Source organism: Schistocerca americana, chromosome 2 (genome assembly GCF_021461395.2).
Source record: "Schistocerca americana isolate TAMUIC-IGC-003095 chromosome 2, iqSchAmer2.1, whole genome shotgun sequence".
In the NCBI taxonomy this organism is placed as follows: domain Eukaryota; kingdom Metazoa; phylum Arthropoda; class Insecta; order Orthoptera; family Acrididae; genus Schistocerca; species Schistocerca americana.
The window spans coordinates 351,783,418-351,802,886 of record NC_060120.1 but is presented as its reverse complement, the minus strand read 5'-3'; the positions used below and the strand labels follow the sequence as shown (position 1 = coordinate 351,802,886).

Below are 19,469 nucleotides of genomic sequence, written 5' to 3'. Positions count from 1 at the left end.
TTTCTGCAGGCAGCACTCACCGCTGTTGAGAAGAATATTAAAGGCAACGAATAAAAAGCGAAATAACTTCATCGAGCACTGCTTATGAACAGCCGGCAGTGCCTCAGTTTCGGTATGTGGTTTCTCAGGGTTAAGAGGAGGCGAATGCACTAAACAAAAGAACATCGGGAAACCAAGCACCAACTCATAACGAAAAGATTGCAAAATATACTGCAAGCAAAATTTCCAGAAGACGGATACTGAAGACGCCGCAGACAAAAGAATTATTCTATGCAGTAACGATTATCTAGGAAGCGTGAATTGCATGTGCTGCTCCACCACACAACTTCTTTTGATACTGTTTTACTTATTCTAAATTTTCATTACCTGATCGTCTCTAAAATACTGTGCGGTTATCACCTGGTTTCCAACAGCGATAGTAGTAAGTAAATCGACTACAAAGTCTTTCAAAGTAGGTCAGACACAAAAAAAAAAAAATCGGAGCTGCGTGTAGCTCATGTCATTCTGCTTTCAATCGTGAATCTCCGGCTGGGAGTAGTGGCGTACTTCTGTAATCCAAGCTTCTGGGAGGCCGTTGTGTGGGAGAGATCTGGAAACAACTACAGATTCGACCGTTCCACGAGCTCAGGAACGGCCGCGATGCCTTCATCGAGCTCTGCAGATCGACAGATGATAGTGTGGAAATTTCGGCAAGCGGTGGCTAAGGGTTAAGAGAAGCCAAACACACTAAACACAAGAAAGTCGGGAAACCGAAGCACACAACTCATAACGAAAAGATTGCGGAATGCAGTGCGAAAGCAAAACTTCGAGAAGACCAACTCTGAAGCCATCGGCGAGCTAGGAATTATTCCGCACAAGAAGCGATCATGTAGGAGGAGCGAGCCGAGGCTGTCGCTCGACCACACAATAAATTTTTGCTTAATCCCAATTTGCAGTACCGGTTCGACACTAGAATACTGCGCCTTGGTTCTTCCAAAAGCGATAGTAATAAGCACGTCGACTGCAGTGTCATTTGGGGTAGTGAGTCAGACATGGAGAGGATATGGGGCGGGTGGAATATGCAACGACAGGGGCATTGCAGGGCGGCCGCCGGCTCGTTGCGCTGTGGCGCACCGGTGCCGGCGGCGGCCTGGCTGGGCTGCTGGTGCCTCCATGTAGAGCTGCCGCGGAGCCCAGGCAAAGTGCCGCTAACGAAGCGATTGCCTTTGGTGACATCTTTTGCAATAACGACTGCGCGAATCGACGGTATCTCGTAAGGAAGGAAAGAGCAGCAGCTGCCGCCGAGCCCAGGCGCCGTGCCGAACACGCAGAAGGTCCCCGGCTCGATTGCGGGCGGAAACCCGTTTTCGTCGCACTCAGCAAGACACTTGCTACGATCTCTACTGTGACCATTTAAATCAACTTCAAACGTTCCATCAGCAGGGTGCACATGGCTCAAATGAAACATGAAACGGTTTCAGAACTGGTTGTCGGATTTTAGCGCTGACTTGGAGGCCTGGAAATGCGCGAAACAGCCACCGCCATGCGATTTGTTACCACACCGTTGTACAAAACGCAAGGGCTCGTCCGGGATTTGAACCCGGGACCTCCTGCACCCGAAGCAGGAATCATACCCCTAGACCAACGAGCCTATTCGTTCCGAAAACGCACTGCATGTGAATGACGCCACCTTTGATGGTCTCACCATGTAGGGCTGCAGCTCAGCCAGCGTTCTCCCTGTCTGTCGCGGTTGGATTGTTTTCATCGACGTCTTTTACTGCAGGAACTTCACGAATCGGAGGGAGCTCGTAGCCGATGCCCTTGCTAACACAGAAGAAAAACTGTTGCTATTACGAGTCTCCGGGTGGTACATGAAAAGAACCGTCGTTTCCGTGGTGTAGCGGTTATCACGTCTGCTTTACACGCAGAAGGTCCCCGGTTCGAACCCGGGCGGGAACACAACAATTTTAATCTATATTTCGGATTTCATTTCCGAGATGACCTCACGTCCGCGTATGCAGAGACAAGCAATGTTGTATGCTAGACGGATAGGGCGTCATTTTACTGTCAAATACTGTAGCTCTCTTATTGCACCGGTATTTGGTAACTGAGAACGCCCCTAGCTCCATTATGGCTGGCAAAATTTATAATCCGGTTCTTCAGGGCTACTTCAAGTGCGCTTGCTACTGGCTTTCCTGAGCTCAAACTACTCGCCTTGTCACAGCTCTGTCAAAGTGTGATGCTAACTAATAATGAGAAACTCTTAGCCACGCTCAATATTACATGCCACCCCTTGGTTGTTGCCGTCGCTAGTAAGATGAGGGTAGACTGTCGCACAATTAAGCTGAATCTCCACTCACGGTGCACATATCCCGCAAAGACAACCTTGTTTTCCGTTGCATGCAAAATTACCGTCTGCCTTTCTACCGAATTCCACCTACGTACTTTACTGGTGCCGCATTCTTGTTATATCCACGTGCTATAACAGGCGTCTACTCTTCATTGAGGAGCTGCAACCGGGGCTGAGTTCCACCTACGCTTCAGCACGGTCAAAATGGCAGGGCTCGTCCGGGATTTGAACCCGGGACCTCCTGCACCCAAAGCAGGAATCATACGCCTAGACCAACGAGCCACCTGGCTGGAGCAGTCAAGTTAATCCCAAGTAGTGGGCCTCACAGGGAACACAAACTTTCACGCGAATTCGCAAGATAAACGCTTTCTGCAGGCAGCACTCACCACTGTTGAGAAGAATATTAAAGGCAACGAATAAAAAGCGAAATAACTTCATCGAGCACTGCTTATGAACAGCCGGCAGTGCCTCAGTTTCGGTATGTGGTTTCTCAGGGTTAAGAGGAGGCGAATGCACTAAACAAAAGAACATCGGGAAACCAAGCACCAACTCATAACGAAAAGATTGCAAAATATACTGCAAGCAAAATTTCCAGAAGACGGATACTGAAGACGCCGCAGACAAAAGAATTATTCTATGCAGTAACGATTATCTAGGAAGCGTGAATTGCATGTGCTGCTCCACCACACAACTTCTTTTGATACTGTTTTACTTATTCTAAATTTTCATTACCTGATCGTCTCTAAAATACTGTGCGGTTATCACCTGGTTTCCAACAGCGATAGTAGTAAGTAAATCGACTACAAAGTCTTTCAAAGTAGGTCAGACACAAAAAAAAAAAATCGGAGCTGCGTGTAGCTCATGTCATTCTGCTTTCAATCGTGAATCTCCGGCTGGGAGTAGTGGCGTACTTCTGTAATCCAAGCTTCTGGGAGGCCGTTGTGTGGGAGAGATCTGGAAACAACTACAGATTCGACCGTTCCACGAGCTCAGGAACGGCCGCGATGCCTTCATCGAGCTCTGCAGATCGACAGATGATAGTGTGGAAATTTCGGCAAGCGGTGGCTAAGGGTTAAGAGAAGCCAAACACACTAAACACAAGAAAGTCGGGAAACCGAAGCACACAACTCATAACGAAAAGATTGCGGAATGCAGTGCGAAAGCAAAACTTCGAGAAGACCAACTCTGAAGCCATCGGCGAGCTAGGAATTATTCCGCACAAGAAGCGATCATGTAGGAGGAGCGAGCCGAGGCTGTCGCTCGACCACACAATAGATTTTTGCTTAATCCCAATTTGCAGTACCGGTTCGACACTAGAATACTGCGCCTTGGTTCTTCCAAAAGCGATAGTAATAAGCACGTCGACTGCAGTGTCATTTGGGGTAGTGAGTCAGACATGGAGAGGATATGGGGCGGGTGGAATATGCAACGACAGGGGCATTGCAGGGCGGCCGCCGGCTCCTTGCGCTGTGGCGCACCGGTGCCGGCGGCGGCCTGGCTGGGCTGCTGGTGCCTCCATGTAGAGCTGCCGCGGAGCCCAGGCAAAGTGCCGCTAACGAAGCGATTGCCTTTGGTGACATCTTTTGCAATAACGACTGCGCGAATCGACGGTATCTCGTAAGGAAGGAAAGAGCAGCAGCTGCCGCCGAGCCCAGGCGCCGTGCCGAACACGCAGAAGGTCCCCGGCTCGATTGCGGGCGGAAACCCGTTTTCGTCGCACTCAGCAAGACACTTGCTACGATCTCTACTGTGACCATTTAAATCAACTTCAAACGTTCCATCAGCAGGGTGCACATGGCTCAAATGAAACATGAAACGGTTTCAGAACTGGTTGTCGGATTTTAGCGCTGACTTGGAGGCCTGGAAATGCGCGAAACAGCCACCGCCATGCGATTTGTTACCACACCGTTGTACAAAACGCAAGGGCTCGTCCGGGATTTGAACCCGGGACCTCCTGCACCCGAAGCAGGAATCATACCCCTAGACCAACGAGCCTATTCGTTCCGAAAACGCACTGCATGTGAATGACGCCACCTTTGATGGTCTCACCATGTAGGGCTGCAGCTCAGCCAGCGTTCTCCCTGTCTGTCGCGGTTGGATTGTTTTCATCGACGTCTTTTACTGCAGGAACTTCACGAATCGGAGGGAGCTCGTAGCCGATGCCCTTGCTAACACAGAAGAAAAACTGTTGCTATTACGAGTCTCCGGGTGGTACATGAAAAGAACCGTCGTTTCCGTGGTGTAGCGGTTATCACGTCTGCTTTACACGCAGAAGGTCCCCGGTTCGATCCCGGGCGGGAACACAACAATTTTAATCTATATTTCGGATTTCATTTCCGAGATGACCTCACGTCCGCGTATGCAGAGACAAGCAATGTTGTATGCTAGACGGATAGGGCGTCATTTTACTGTCAAATACTGTAGCTCTCTTATTGCACCGGTATTTGGTAACTGAGAACGCCCCTAGCTCCATTATGGCTGGCAAAATTTATAATCCGGTTCTTCAGGGCTACTTCAAGTGCGCTTGCTACTGGCTTTCCTGAGCTCACCCTACTCGCCTTGTCACAGCTCTGTTAAAGTGTGATGCTAACTAATAATGAGAAACTCTTAGCCACGCTCAATCTTACATGCCACCCCTTGGTTGTTGCCGTCGCTAGTAAGATGAGGGTAGACTGTCGCACAATTAAGCTGAATCTCCACTCACGGTGCACATATCCCGCAAAGACAACCTTGTTTTCCGTTGCATGCAAAATTACCGTCTGCCTTTCTACCGAATTCCACCTACGTACTTTACTGGTGCCGCATTCTTGTTATATCCACGTGCTATAACAGGCGTCTACTCTTCATTGAGGAGCTGCAACCGGGGCTGAGTTCCACCTACGCTTCAGCACGGTCAAAATGGCAGGGCTCGTCCGGGATTTGAACCCGGGACCTCCTGCACCCAAAGCAGGAATCATACCCCTAGACCAACGAGCCACCTGGCTGGAGCAGTCAAGTTAATCCCAAGTAGTGGGCCTCACAGGGAACACAAACTTTCACGCGAATTCGCAAGATAAACGCTTTCTGCAGGCAGCACTCACCACTGTTGAGAAGAATATTAAAGGCAACGAATAAAAAGCGAAATAACTTCATCGAGCACTGCTTATGGACAGCCGGCAGTGCCTCAGTTTCGGTATGTGGTTTCTCAGGGTTAAGAGGAGGCGAATGCACTAAACAAAAGAACATCGGGAAACCAAGCACCAACTCATAACGAAAAGATTGCAAAATATACTGCAAGCAAAATTTCCAGAAGACGGATACTGAAGACGCCGCAGACAAAAGAATTATTCTATGCAGTAACGATTATCTAGGAAGCGTGAATTGCATGTGCTGCTCCACCACACAACTTCTTTTGATACTGTTTTACTTATTCTAAATTTTCATTACCTGATCGTCTCTAAAATACTGGGCGGTTATCACCTGGTTTCCAACAGCGATAGTAGTAAGTAAATCGACTAAAAAGTCTTTCAAAGTAGGTCAGACACAAAAAAAAAAAAAATCGGAGCTGCGTGTAGCTCATGTCATTCTGCTTTCAATCGTGAATCTCCGGCTGGGAGTAGTGGCGTACTTCTGTAATCCAAGCTTCTGGGAGGCCGTTGTGTGGGAGAGATCTGGAAACAACTACAGATTCGACCGTTCCGCGAGCTCAGGAACGGCCGCGATGCCTTCATCGAGCTCTGCAGATCGACAGATGATAGTGTGGAAATTTCGGCAAGCGGTGGCTAAGGGTTAAGAGAAGCCAAACACACTAAACACAAGAAAGTCGGGAAACCGAAGCACACAACTCATAACGAAAAGATTGCGGAATGCAGTGCGAAAGCAAAACTTCGAGAAGACCAACTCTGAAGCCATCGGCGAGCTAGGAATTATTCCGCACAAGAAGCGATCATGTAGGAGGAGCGAGCCGAGGCTGTCGCTCGACCACACAATAAATTTTTGCTTAATCCCAATTTGCAGTACCGGTTCGACACTAGAATACTGCGTCTTGGTTCTTCCAAAAGCGATAGTAATAAGCACGTCGACTGCAGTGTCATTTGGGGTAGTGAGTCAGACATGGAGAGGATATGGGGCGGGTGGAATATGCAACGACAGGGGCATTGCAGGGCGGCCGCCGGCTCGTTGCGCTGTGGCGCACCGGTGCCGGCGGCGGCCTGGCTGGGCTGCTGGTGCCTCCATGTAGAGCTGCCGCGGAGCCCAGGCAAAGTGCCGCTAACGAAGCGATTGCCTTTGGTGACATCTTTTGCAATAACGACTGCGCGAATCGACGGTATCTCGTAAGGAAGGAAAGAGCAGCAGCTGCCGCCGAGCCCAGGCGCCGTGCCGAACACGCAGAAGGTCCCCGGCTCGATTGCGGGCGGAAACCCGTTTTCGTCGCACTCAGCAAGACACTTGCTACGATCTCTACTGTGACCATTTAAATCAACTTCAAACGTTCCATCAGCAGGGTGCACATGGCTCAAATGAAACATGAAACGGTTTCAGAACTGGTTGTCGGATTTTAGCGCTGACTTGGAGGCCTGGAAATGCGCGAAACAGCCACCGCCATGCGATTTGTTACCACACCGTTGTACAAAACGCAAGGGCTCGTCCGGGATTTGAACCCGGGACCTCCTGCACCCGAAGCAGGAATCATACCCCTAGACCAACGAGCCTATTCGTTCCGAAAACGCACTGCATGTGAATGACGCCACCTTTGATGGTCTCACCATGTAGGGCTGCAGCTCAGCCAGCGTTCTCCCTGTCTGTCGCGGTTGGATTGCTTTCATCGACGTCTTTTACTGCAGGAACTTCACGAATCGGAGGGAGCTCGTAGCCGATGCCCTTGCTAACACAGAAGAAAAACTGTTGCTATTACGAGTCTCCGGGTGGTACATGAAAAGAACCGTCGTTTCCGTGGTGTAGCGGTTATCACGTCTGCTTTACACGCAGAAGGTCCCCGGTTCGATCCCGGGCGGGAACACAACAATTTTAATCTATATTTCGGATTTCATTTCCGAGATGACCTCACGTCCGCGTATGCAGAGACAAGCAATGTTGTATGCTAGACGGATAGGGCGTCATTTTACTGTCAAATACTGTAGCTCTCTTATTGCACCGGTATTTGGTAACTGAGAACGCCCCTAGCTCCATTATGGCTGGCAAAATTTATAATCCGGTTCTTCAGGGCTACTTCAAGTGCGCTTGCTACTGGCTTTCCTGAGCTCACCCTACTCGCCTTGTCACAGCTCTGTTAAAGTGTGATGCTAACTAATAATGAGAAACTCTTAGCCACGCTCAATCTTACATGCCACCCCTTGGTTGTTGCCGTCGCTAGTAAGATGAGGGTAGACTGTCGCACAATTAAGCTGAATCTCCACTCACGGTGCACATATCCCGCAAAGACAACCTTGTTTTCCGTTGCATGCAAAATTACCGTCTGCCTTTCTACCGAATTCCACCTACGTACTTTACTGGTGCCGCATTCTTGTTATATCCACGTGCTATAACAGGCGTCTACTCTTCATTGAGGAGCTGCAACCGGGGCTGAGTTCCACCTACGCTTCAGCACGGTCAAAATGGCAGGGCTCGTCCGGGATTTGAACCCGGGACCTCCTGCACCCAAAGCAGGAATCATACCCCTAGACCAACGAGCCACCTGGCTGGAGCAGTCAAGTTAATCCCAAGTAGTGGGCCTCACAGGGAACACAAACTTTCACGCGAATTCGCAAGATAAACGCTTTCTGCAGGCAGCACTCACCACTGTTGAGAAGAATATTAAAGGCAACGAATAAAAAGCGAAATAACTTCATCGAGCACTGCTTATGGACAGCCGGCAGTGCCTCAGTTTCGGTATGTGGTTTCTCAGGGTTAAGAGGAGGCGAATGCACTAAACAAAAGAACATCGGGAAACCAAGCACCAACTCATAACGAAAAGATTGCAAAATATACTGCAAGCAAAATTTCCAGAAGACGGATACTGAAGACGCCGCAGACAAAAGAATTATTCTATGCAGTAACGATTATCTAGGAAGCGTGAATTGCATGTGCTGCTCCACCACACAACTTCTTTTGATACTGTTTTACTTATTCTAAATTTTCATTACCTGATCGTCTCTAAAATACTGTGCGGTTATCACCTGGTTTCCAACAGCGATAGTAGTAAGTAAATCGACTACAAAGTCTTTCAAAGTAGGTCAGACACAAAAAAAAAAAAAATCGGAGCTGCGTGTAGCTCATGTCATTCTGCTTTCAATCGTGAATCTCCGGCTGGGAGTAGTGGCGTACTTCTGTAATCCAAGCTTCTGGGAGGCCGTTGTGTGGGAGAGATCTGGAAACAACTACAGATTCGACCGTTCCACGAGCTCAGGAACGGCCGCGATGCCTTCATCGAGCTCTGCAGATCGACAGATGATAGTGTGGAAATTTCGGCAAGCGGTGGCTAAGGGTTAAGAGAAGCCAAACACACTAAACACAAGAAAGTCGGGAAACCGAAGCACACAACTCATAACGAAAAGATTGCGGAATGCAGTGCGAAAGCAAAACTTCGAGAAGACCAACTCTGAAGCCATCGGCGAGCTAGGAATTATTCCGCACAAGAAGCGATCATGTAGGAGGAGCGAGCCGAGGCTGTCGCTCGACCACACAATAAATTTTTGCTTAATCCCAATTTGCAGTACCGGTTCGACACTAGAATACTGCGCCTTGGTTCTTCCAAAAGCGATAGTAATAAGCACGTCGACTGCAGTGTCATTTGGGGTAGTGAGTCAGACATGGAGAGGATATGGGGCGGGTGGAATATGCAACGACAGGGGCATTGCAGGGCGGCCGCCGGCTCGTTGCGCTGTGGCGCACCGGTGCCGGCGGCGGCCTGGCTGGGCTGCTGGTGCCTCCATGTAGAGCTGCCGCGGAGCCCAGGCAAAGTGCCGCTAACGAAGCGATTGCCTTTGGTGACATCTTTTGCAATAACGACTGCGCGAATCGACGGTATCTCGTAAGGAAGGAAAGAGCAGCAGCTGCCGCCGAGCCCAGGCGCCGTGCCGAACACGCAGAAGGTCCCCGGCTCGATTGCGGGCGGAAACCCGTTTTCGTCGCACTCAGCAAGACGCTTGCTACGATCTCTACTGTGACCATTTAAATCAACTTCAAACGTTCCATCAGCAGGGTGCACATGGCTCAAATGAAACATGAAACGGTTTCAGAACTGGTTGTCGGATTTTAGCGCTGACTTGGAGGCCTGGAATTGCGCGAAACAGCCACCGCCATGCGATTTGTTACCACACCGTTGTACAAAACGCAAGGGCTCGTCCGGGATTTGAACCCGGGACCTCCTGCACCCGAAGCAGGAATCATACCCCTAGACCAACGAGCCTATTCGTTCCGAAAACGCACTGCATGTCAATGACGCCACCTTTGATGGTCTCACCATGTAGGGCTGCAGCTCAGCCAGCGTTCTCCCTGTCTGTCGCGGTTGGATTGTTTTCATCGACGTCTTTTACTGCAGGAACTTCACGAATCGGAGGGAGCTCGTAGCCGATGCCCTTGCTAACACAGAAGAAAAACTGTTGCTATTACGAGTCTCCGGGTGGTACATGAAAAGAACCGTCGTTTCCGTGGTGTAGCGGTTATCACGTCTGCTTTACACGCAGAAGGTCCCCGGTTCGATCCCGGGCGGGAACACAACAATTTTAATCTATATTTCGGATTTCATTTCCGAGATGACCTCACGTCCGCGTATGCAGAGACAAGCAATGTTGTATGCTAGACGGATAGGGCGTCATTTTACTGTCAAATACTGTAGCTCTCTTATTGCACCGGTATTTGGTAACTGAGAACGCCCCTAGCTCCATTATGGCTGGCAAAATTTATAATCCGGTTCTTCAGGGCTACTTCAAGTGCGCTTGCTACTGGCTTTCCTGAGCTCACCCTACTCGCCTTGTCACAGCTCTGTTAAAGTGTGATGCTAACTAATAATGAGAAACTCTTAGCCACGCTCAATCTTACATGCCACCCCTTGGTTGTTGCCGTCGCTAGTAAGATGAGGGTAGACTGTCGCACAATTAAGCTGAATCTCCACTCACGGTGCACATATCCCGCAAAGACAACCTTGTTTTCCGTTGCATGCAAAATTACCGTCTGCCTTTCTACCGAATTCCACCTACGTACTTTACTGGTGCCGCATTCTTGTTATATCCACGTGCTATAACAGGCGTCTACTCTTCATTGAGGAGCTGCAACCGGGGCTGAGTTCCACCTACGCTTCAGCACGGTCAAAATTGCAGGGCTCGTCCGGGATTTGAACCCGGGACCTCCTGCACCCAAAGCAGGAATCATACCCCTAGACCAACGAGCCACCTGGCTGGAGCAGTCAAGTTAATCCCAAGTAGTGGGCCTCACAGGGAACACAAACTTTCACGCGAATTCGCAAGATAAACGCTTTCTGCAGGCAGCACTCACCACTGTTGAGAAGAATATTAAAGGCAACGAATAAAAAGCGAAATAACTTCATCGAGCACTGCTTATGAACAGCCGGCAGTGCCTCAGTTTCGGTATGTGGTTTCTCAGGGTTAAGAGGAGGCGAATGCACTAAACAAAAGAACATCGGGAAACCAAGCACCAACTCATAACGAAAAGATTGCAAAATATACTGCAAGCAAAATTTCCAGAAGACGGATACTGAAGACGCCGCAGACAAAAGAATTATTCTATGCAGTAACGATTATCTAGGAAGCGTGAATTGCATGTGCTGCTCCACCACACAACTTCTTTTGATACTGTTTTACTTATTCTAAATTTTCATTACCTGATCGTCTCTAAAATACTGTGCGGTTATCACCTGGTTTCCAACAGCGATAGTAGTAAGTAAATCGACTACAAAGTCAGGTCAGACACAAAAAAAAAAAAAAAATCGGAGCTGCGTGTAGCTCATGTCATTCTGCTTTCAATCGTGAATCTCCGCCTGGGAGTAGGGGCGTACTTCTGTAATCCAAGCTTCTGGGAGGCCGTTGTGTGGGAGAGATCTGGAAACAACTACAGATTCGACCGTTCCACGAGCTCAGGAACGGCCGCGATGCCTTCATCGAGCTCTGCAGATCGACAGATGATAGTGTGGAAATTTCGGCAAGCGGTGGCTAAGGGTTAAGAGAAGCCAAACACACTAAACACAAGAAAGTCGGGAAACCGAAGCACACAACTCATAACGAAAAGATTGCGGAATGCAGTGCGAAAGCAAAACTTCGAGAAGACCAACTCTGAAGCCATCGGCGAGCTAGGAATTATTCCGCACAAGAAGCGATCATGTAGGAGGAGCGAGCCGAGGCTGTCGCTCGACCACACAATAAATTTTTGCTTAATCCCAATTTGCAGTACCGGTTCGACACTAGAATACTGCGCCTTGGTTCTTCCAAAAGCGATAGTAATAAGCACGTCGACTGCAGTGTCATTTGGGGTAGTGAGTCAGACATGGAGAGGATATGGGGCGGGTGGAATATGCAACGACAGGGGCATTGCAGGGCGGCCGCCGGCTCGTTGCGCTGTGGCGCACCGGTGCCGGCGGCGGCCTGGCTGGGCTGCTGGTGCCTCCATGTAGAGCTGCCGCGGAGCCCAGGCAAAGTGCCGCTAACGAAGCGATTGCCTTTGGTGACATCTTTTGCAATAACGACTGCGCGAATCGACGGTATCTCGTAAGGAAGGAAAGAGCAGCAGCTGCCGCCGAGCCCAGGCGCCGTGCCGAACACGCAGAAGGTCCCCGGCTCGATTGCGGGCGGAAACCCGTTTTCGTCGCACTCAGCAAGACGCTTGCTACGATCTCTACTGTGACCATTTAAATCAACTTCAAACGTTCCATCAGCAGGGTGCACATGGCTCAAATGAAACATGAAACGGTTTCAGAACTGGTTGTCGGATTTTAGCGCTGACTTGGAGGCCTGGAAATGCGCGAAACAGCCACCGCCATGCGATTTGTTACCACACCGTTGTACAAAACGCAAGGGCTCGTCCGGGATTTGAACCCGGGACCTCCTGCACCCGAAGCAGGAATCATACCCCTAGACCAACGAGCCTATTCGTTCCGAAAACGCACTGCATGTCAATGACGCCACCTTTGATGGTCTCACCATGTAGGGCTGCAGCTCAGCCAGCGTTCTCCCTGTCTGTCGCGGTTGGATTGTTTTCATCGACGTCTTTTACTGCAGGAACTTCACGAATCGGAGGGAGCTCGTAGCCGATGCCCTTGCTAACACAGAAGAAAAACTGTTGCTATTACGAGTCTCCGGGTGGTACATGAAAAGAACCGTCGTTTCCGTGGTGTAGCGGTTATCACGTCTGCTTTACACGCAGAAGGTCCCCGGTTCGATCCCGGGCGGGAACACAACAATTTTAATCTATATTTCGGATTTCATTTCCGAGATGACCTCACGTCCGCGTATGCAGAGACAAGCAATGTTGTATGCTAGACGGATAGGGCGTCATTTTACTGTCAAATACTGTAGCTCTCTTATTGCACCGGTATTTGGTAACTGAGAACGCCCCTAGCTCCATTATGGCTGGCAAAATTTATAATCCGGTTCTTCAGGGCTACTTCAAGTGCGCTTGCTACTGGCTTTCCTGAGCTCACCCTACTCGCCTTGTCACAGCTCTGTTAAAGTGTGATGCTAACTAATAATGAGAAACTCTTAGCCACGCTCAATCTTACATGCCACCCCTTGGTTGTTGCCGTCGCTAGTAAGATGAGGGTAGACTGTCGCACTATTAAGCTGAATCTCCACTCACGGTGCACATATCCCGCAAAGACAACCTTGTTTTCCGTTGCATGCAAAATTACCGTCTGCCTTTCTACCGAATTCCACCTACGTACTTTACTGGTGCCGCATTCTTGTTATATCCACGTGCTATAACAGGCGTCTACTCTTCATTGAGGAGCTGCAACCGGGGCTGAGTTCCACCTACGCTTCAGCACGGTCAAAATGGCAGGGCTCGTCCGGGATTTGAACCCGGGACCTCCTGCACCCAAAGCAGGAATCATACCCCTAGACCAACGAGCCACCTGGCTGGAGCAGTCAAGTTAATCCCAAGTAGTGGGCCTCACAGGGAACACAAACTTTCACGCGAATTCGCAAGATAAACGCTTTCTGCAGGCAGCACTCACCACTGTTGAGAAGAATATTAAAGGCAACGAATAAAAAGCGAAATAACTTCATCGAGCACTGCTTATGAACAGCCGGCAGTGCCTCAGTTTCGGTATGTGGTTTCTCAGGGTTAAGAGGAGGCGAATGCACTAAACAAAAGAACATCGGGAAACCAAGCACCAACTCATAACGAAAAGATTGCAAAATATACTGCAAGCAAAATTTCCAGAAGACGGATACTGAAGACGCCGCAGACAAAAGAATTATTCTATGCAGTAACGATTATCTAGGAAGCGTGAATTGCATGTGCTGCTCCACCACACAACTTCTTTTGATACTGTTTTACTTATTCTAAATTTTCATTACCTGATCGTCTCTAAAATACTGTGCGGTTATCACCTGGTTTCCAACAGCGATAGTAGTAAGTAAATCGACTACAAAGTCTTTCAAAGTAGGTCAGACACAAAAAAAAAAAAAATCGGAGCTGCGTGTAGCTCATGTCATTCTGCTTTCAATCGTGAATCTCCGGCTGGGAGTAGTGGCGTACTTCTGTAATCCAAGCTTCTGGGAGGCCGTTGTGTGGGAGAGATCTGGAAACAACTACAGATTCGACCGTTCCACGAGCTCAGGAACGGCCGCGATGCCTTCATCGAGCTCTGCAGATCGACAGATGATAGTGTGGAAATTTCGGCAAGCGGTGGCTAAGGGTTAAGAGAAGCCAAACACACTAAACACAAGAAAGTCGGGAAACCGAAGCACACAACTCATAACGAAAAGATTGCGGAATGCAGTGCGAAAGCAAAACTTCGAGAAGACCAACTCTGAAGCCATCGGCGAGCTAGGAATTATTCCGCACAAGAAGCGATCATGTAGGAGGAGCGAGCCGAGGCTGTCGCTCGACCACACAATAAATTTTTGCTTAATCCCAATTTGCAGTACCGGTTCGACACTAGAATACTGCGCCTTGGTTCTTCCAAAAGCGATAGTAATAAGCACGTCGACTGCAGTGTCATTTGGGGTAGTGAGTCAGACATGGAGAGGATATGGGGCGGGTGGAATATGCAACGACAGGGGCATTGCAGGGCGGCCGCCGGCTCCTTGCGCTGTGGCGCACCGGTGCCGGCGGCGGCCTGGCTGGGCTGCTGGTGCCTCCATGTAGAGCTGCCGCGGAGCCCAGGCAAAGTGCCGCTAACGAAGCGATTGCCTTTGGTGACATCTTTTGCAATAACGACTGCGCGAATCGACGGTATCTCGTAAGGAAGGAAAGAGCAGCAGCTGCCGCCGAGCCCAGGCGCCGTGCCGAACACGCAGAAGGTCCCCGGCTCGATTGCGGGCGGAAACCCGTTTTCGTCGCACTCAGCAAGACACTTGCTACGATCTCTACTGTGACCATTTAAATCAACTTCAAACGTTCCATCAGCAGGGTGCACATGGCTCAAATGAAACATGAAACGGTTTCAGAACTGGTTGTCGGATTTTAGCGCTGACTTGGAGGCCTGGAAATGCGCGAAACAGCCACCGCCATGCGATTTGTTACCACACCGTTGTACAAAACGCAAGGGCTCGTCCGGGATTTGAACCCGGGACCTCCTGCACCCGAAGCAGGAATCATACCCCTAGACCAACGAGCCTATTCGTTCCGAAAACGCACTGCATGTCAATGACGCCACCTTTGATGGTCTCACCATGTAGGGCTGCAGCTCAGCCAGCGTTCTCCCTGTCTGTCGCGGTTGGATTGTTTTCATCGACGTCTTTTACTGCAGGAACTTCACGAATCGGAGGGAGCTCGTAGCCGATGCCCTTGCTAACACAGAAGAAAAACTGTTGCTATTACGAGTCTCCGGGTGGTACATGAAAAGAACCGTCGTTTCCGTGGTGTAGCGGTTATCACGTCTGCTTTACACGCAGAAGGTCCCCGGTTCGATCCCGGGCGGGAACACAACAATTTTAATCTATATTTCGGATTTCATTTCCGAGATGACCTCACGTCCGCGTATGCAGAGACAAGCAATGTTGTATGCTAGACGGATAGGGCGTCATTTTACTGTCAAATACTGTAGCTCTCTTATTGCACCGGTATTTGGTAACTGAGAACGCCCCTAGCTCCATTATGGCTGGCAAAATTTATAATCCGGTTCTTCAGGGCTACTTCAAGTGCGCTTGCTACTGGCTTTCCTGAGCTCACCCTACTCGCCTTGTCACAGCTCTGTTAAAGTGTGATGCTAACTAATAATGAGAAACTCTTAGCCACGCTCAATCTTACATGCCACCCCTTGGTTGTTGCCGTCGCTAGTAAGATGAGGGTAGACTGTCGCACAATTAAGCTGAATCTCCACTCACGGTGCACATATCCCGCAAAGACAACCTTGTTTTCCGTTGCATGCAAAATTACCGTCTGCCTTTCTACCGAATTCCACCTACGTACTTTACTGGTGCCGCATTCTTGTTATATCCACGTGCTATAACAGGCGTCTACTCTTCATTGAGGAGCTGCAACCGGGGCTGAGTTCCACCTACGCTTCAGCACGGTCAAAATGGCAGGGCTCGTCCGGGATTTGAACCCGGGACCTCCTGCACCCAAAGCAGGAATCATACCCCTAGACCAACGAGCCACCTGGCTGGAGCAGTCAAGTTAATCCCAAGTAGTGGGCCTCACAGGGAACACAAACTTTCACGCGAATTCGCAAGATAAACGCTTTCTGCAGGCAGCACTCACCACTGTTGAGAAGAATATTAAAGGCAACGAATAAAAAGCGAAATAACTTCATCGAGCACTGCTTATGAACAGCCGGCAGTGCCTCAGTTTCGGTATGTGGTTTCTCAGGGTTAAGAGGAGGCGAATGCACTAAACAAAAGAACATCGGGAAACCAAGCACCAACTCATAACGAAAAGATTGCAAAATATACTGCAAGCAAAATTTCCAGAAGACGGATACTGAAGACGCCGCAGACAAAAGAATTATTCTATGCAGTAACGATTATCTAGGAAGCGTGAATGGCATGTGCTGCTCCACCACACAACTTCTTTTGATACTGTTTTACTTATTCTAAATTTTCATTACCTGATCGTCTCTAAAATACTGTGCGGTTATCACCTGGTTTCCAACAGCGATAGTAGTAAGTAAATCGACTACAAAGTCTTTCAAAGTAGGTCAGACACAAAAAAAAAAAAAATCGGAGCTGCGTGTAGCTCATGTCATTCTGCTTTCAATCGTGAATCTCCGGCTGGGAGTAGTGGCGTACTTCTGTAATCCAAGCTTCTGGGAGGCCGTTGTGTGGGAGAGATCTGGAAACAACTACAGATTCGACCGTTCCACGAGCTCAGGAACGGCCGCGATGCCTTCATCGAGCTCTGCAGATCGACAGATGATAGTGTGGAAATTTCGGCAAGCGGTGGCTAAGGGTTAAGAGAAGCCAAACACACTAAACACAAGAAAGTCGGGAAACCGAAGCACACAACTCATAACGAAAAGATTGCGGAATGCAGTGCGAAAGCAAAACTTCGAGAAGACCAACTCTGAAGCCATCGGCGAGCTAGGAATTATTCCGCACAAGAAGCGATCATGTAGGAGGAGCGAGCCGAGGCTGTCGCTCGACCACACAATAAATTTTTGCTTAATCCCAATTTGCAGTACCGGTTCGACACTAGAATACTGCGCCTTGGTTCTTCCAAAAGCGATAGTAATAAGCACGTCGACTGCAGTGTCATTTGGGGTAGTGAGTCAGACATGGAGAGGATATGGGGCGGGTGGAATATGCAACGACAGGGGCATTGCAGGGCGGCCGCCGGCTCCTTGCGCTGTGGCGCACCGGTGCCGGCGGCGGCCTGGCTGGGCTGCTGGTGCCTCCATGTAGAGCTGCCGCGGAGCCCAGGCAAAGTGCCGCTAACGAAGCGATTGCCTTTGGTGACATCTTTTGCAATAACGACTGCGCGAATCGACGGTATCTCGTAAGGAAGGAAAGAGCAGCAGCTGCCGCCGAGCCCAGGCGCCGTGCCGAACACGCAGAAGGTCCCCGGCTCGATTGCGGGCGGAAACCCGTTTTCGTCGCACTCAGCAAGACACTTGCTACGATCTCTACTGTGACCATTTAAATCAACTTCAAACGTTCCATCAGCAGGGTGCACATGGCTCAAATGAAACATGAAACGGTTTCAGAACTGGTTGTCGGATTTTAGCGCTGACTTGGAGGCCTGGAAATGCGCGAAACAGCCACCGCCATGCGATTTGTTACCACACCGTTGTACAAAACGCAAGGGCTCGTCCGGGATTTGAACCCGGGACCTCCTGCACCCGAAGCAGGAATCGTACCCCTAGACCAACGAGCCTATTCGTTCCGAAAACGCACTGCATGTCAATGACGCCACCTTTGATGGTCTCACCATGTAGGGCTGCAGCTCAGCCAGCGTTCTCCCTGTCTGTCGCGGTTGGATTGTTTTCATCGACGTCTTTTACTGCAGGAACTTCACGAATCGGAGGGAGCTCGTAGCCGATGCCCTTGCTAACACAGAAGAAAAACTGTTGCTATTACGAGTCTCCGGGTGGTACATGAAACGAACCGTCGTTTCCGTGGTGTAGCGGTTATCACGTCTGCTTTACACGCAGAAGGTCCCCGGTTCGATCCCGGGCGGGAACACAACAATTTTAATCTATATTTCGGATTTCATTTCCGAGATGACCTCACGTCCGCGTATGCAGAGACAAGCAATGTTGTATGCTAGACGGATAGGGCGTCATTTTACTGTCAAATACTGTAGCTCTCTTATTGCACCGGTATTTGGTAACTGAGAACGCCCCTAGCTCCATTATGGCTGGCAAAATTTATAATCCGGTTCTTCAGGGCTACTTCAAGTGCGCTTGCTACTGGCTTTCCTGAGCTCACCCTACTCGCCTTGTCACAGCTCTGTCAAAGTGTGATGCTAACTAATAATGAGAAACTCTTAGCCACGCTCAATCTTACATGCCACCCCTTGGTTGTTGCCGTCGCTAGTAAGATGAGGGTAGACTGTCGCACAATTAAGCTGAATCTCCACTCACGGTGCACATATCCCGCAAAGACAACCTTGTTTTCCGTTGCATGCAAAATTACCGTCTGCCTTTCTACCGAATTCCACCTACGTACTTTACTGGTGCCGCATTCTTGTTATATCCACGTGCTATAACAGGCGTCTACTCTTCATTGAGGAGCTGCAACCGGGGCTGAGTTCCACCTACGCTTCAGCACGGTCAAAATGGCAGGGCTCGTCCGGGATTTGAACCCGGGACCTCCTGCACCCAAAGCAGGAATCATACCCCTAGACCAACGAGCCACCTGGCTGGAGCAGTCAAGTTAATCCCAAGTAGTGGGCCTCACAGGGAACACAAACTTTCACGCGAATTCGCAAGATAAACGCTTTCTGCAGGCAGCACTCACCACTGTTGAGAAGAATATTAAAGGCAACGAATAAAAAGCGAAATAACTTCATCGAGCACTGCTTATGAACAGCCGGCAGTGCCTCAGTTTCGGTATGTGGTTTCTCAGGGTTAAGAGGAGGCGAATGCACTAAACAAAAGAACATCGGGAAACCAAGCACCAACTCATAACGAAAAGATTGCAAAATATACTGCAAGCAAAATTTCCAGAAGACGGATACTGAAGACGCCGCAGACAAAAGAATTATTCTATGCAGTAACGATTATCTAGGAAGCGTGAATTGCATGTGCTGCTCCACCACACAACTTCTTTTGATACTGTTTTACTTATTCTAAATTTTCATTACCTGATCGTCTCTAAAATACTGTGCGGTTATCACCTGGTTTCCAACAGCGATAGTAGTAAGTAAATCGACTACAAAGTCTTTCAAAGTAGGTCAGACACAAAAAAAAAAAAATCGGAGCTGCGTGTAGCTCATGTCATTCTGCTTTCAATCGTGAATCTCCGGCTGGGAGTAGTGGCGTACTTCTGTAATCCAAGCTTCTGGGAGGCCGTTGTGTGGGAGAGATCTGGAAACAACTACAGAT

At 49.4% G+C, this 19,469-nt stretch overlaps 21 non-coding genes across 21 annotated transcripts; 7 read left to right on the top strand and 14 right to left on the bottom strand.

Annotated features, from left to right (window-relative positions):
• Positions 1-1,558: 1,558 nt before the first annotated feature.
• Positions 1,559-1,630, bottom strand: Trnap-cgg. Its single transcript has one exon. It is a non-coding gene; the product is annotated as a tRNA-Pro (tRNA).
• Positions 1,631-1,865: 235 nt separating this feature from the next.
• Trnav-uac lies at positions 1,866-1,938 on the top strand. The gene has a single exon. It is a non-coding gene; the product is annotated as a tRNA-Val (tRNA).
• Positions 1,939-2,539: 601 nt separating this feature from the next.
• Trnap-ugg lies at positions 2,540-2,611 on the bottom strand. The gene has a single exon. It is a non-coding gene; the product is annotated as a tRNA-Pro (tRNA).
• Positions 2,612-4,252: 1,641 nt separating this feature from the next.
• Positions 4,253-4,324, bottom strand: Trnap-cgg. Its single transcript has one exon. It is a non-coding gene; the product is annotated as a tRNA-Pro (tRNA).
• A 235-nt stretch (positions 4,325-4,559) lies between these two features.
• Trnav-uac lies at positions 4,560-4,632 on the top strand. The gene has a single exon. It is a non-coding gene; the product is annotated as a tRNA-Val (tRNA).
• A 601-nt stretch (positions 4,633-5,233) lies between these two features.
• Positions 5,234-5,305, bottom strand: Trnap-ugg. The gene has a single exon. It is a non-coding gene; the product is annotated as a tRNA-Pro (tRNA).
• A 1,643-nt stretch (positions 5,306-6,948) lies between these two features.
• On the bottom strand, positions 6,949-7,020 carry Trnap-cgg. The gene has a single exon. It is a non-coding gene; the product is annotated as a tRNA-Pro (tRNA).
• Positions 7,021-7,255: 235 nt separating this feature from the next.
• Positions 7,256-7,328, top strand: Trnav-uac. Its single transcript has one exon. It is a non-coding gene; the product is annotated as a tRNA-Val (tRNA).
• Positions 7,329-7,929: 601 nt separating this feature from the next.
• Positions 7,930-8,001, bottom strand: Trnap-ugg. Its single transcript has one exon. It is a non-coding gene; the product is annotated as a tRNA-Pro (tRNA).
• A 1,643-nt stretch (positions 8,002-9,644) lies between these two features.
• Positions 9,645-9,716, bottom strand: Trnap-cgg. Its single transcript has one exon. It is a non-coding gene; the product is annotated as a tRNA-Pro (tRNA).
• A 235-nt stretch (positions 9,717-9,951) lies between these two features.
• Trnav-uac lies at positions 9,952-10,024 on the top strand. Its single transcript has one exon. It is a non-coding gene; the product is annotated as a tRNA-Val (tRNA).
• A 601-nt stretch (positions 10,025-10,625) lies between these two features.
• Trnap-ugg lies at positions 10,626-10,697 on the bottom strand. Its single transcript has one exon. It is a non-coding gene; the product is annotated as a tRNA-Pro (tRNA).
• A 1,636-nt stretch (positions 10,698-12,333) lies between these two features.
• Trnap-cgg lies at positions 12,334-12,405 on the bottom strand. The gene has a single exon. It is a non-coding gene; the product is annotated as a tRNA-Pro (tRNA).
• Positions 12,406-12,640: 235 nt separating this feature from the next.
• On the top strand, positions 12,641-12,713 carry Trnav-uac. Its single transcript has one exon. It is a non-coding gene; the product is annotated as a tRNA-Val (tRNA).
• Positions 12,714-13,314: 601 nt separating this feature from the next.
• Positions 13,315-13,386, bottom strand: Trnap-ugg. The gene has a single exon. It is a non-coding gene; the product is annotated as a tRNA-Pro (tRNA).
• A 1,643-nt stretch (positions 13,387-15,029) lies between these two features.
• On the bottom strand, positions 15,030-15,101 carry Trnap-cgg. Its single transcript has one exon. It is a non-coding gene; the product is annotated as a tRNA-Pro (tRNA).
• Positions 15,102-15,336: 235 nt separating this feature from the next.
• Trnav-uac lies at positions 15,337-15,409 on the top strand. Its single transcript has one exon. It is a non-coding gene; the product is annotated as a tRNA-Val (tRNA).
• Positions 15,410-16,010: 601 nt separating this feature from the next.
• On the bottom strand, positions 16,011-16,082 carry Trnap-ugg. The gene has a single exon. It is a non-coding gene; the product is annotated as a tRNA-Pro (tRNA).
• Positions 16,083-17,725: 1,643 nt separating this feature from the next.
• On the bottom strand, positions 17,726-17,797 carry Trnap-cgg. The gene has a single exon. It is a non-coding gene; the product is annotated as a tRNA-Pro (tRNA).
• Positions 17,798-18,032: 235 nt separating this feature from the next.
• On the top strand, positions 18,033-18,105 carry Trnav-uac. The gene has a single exon. It is a non-coding gene; the product is annotated as a tRNA-Val (tRNA).
• A 601-nt stretch (positions 18,106-18,706) lies between these two features.
• Trnap-ugg lies at positions 18,707-18,778 on the bottom strand. The gene has a single exon. It is a non-coding gene; the product is annotated as a tRNA-Pro (tRNA).
• Positions 18,779-19,469: the final 691 nt, after the last annotated feature.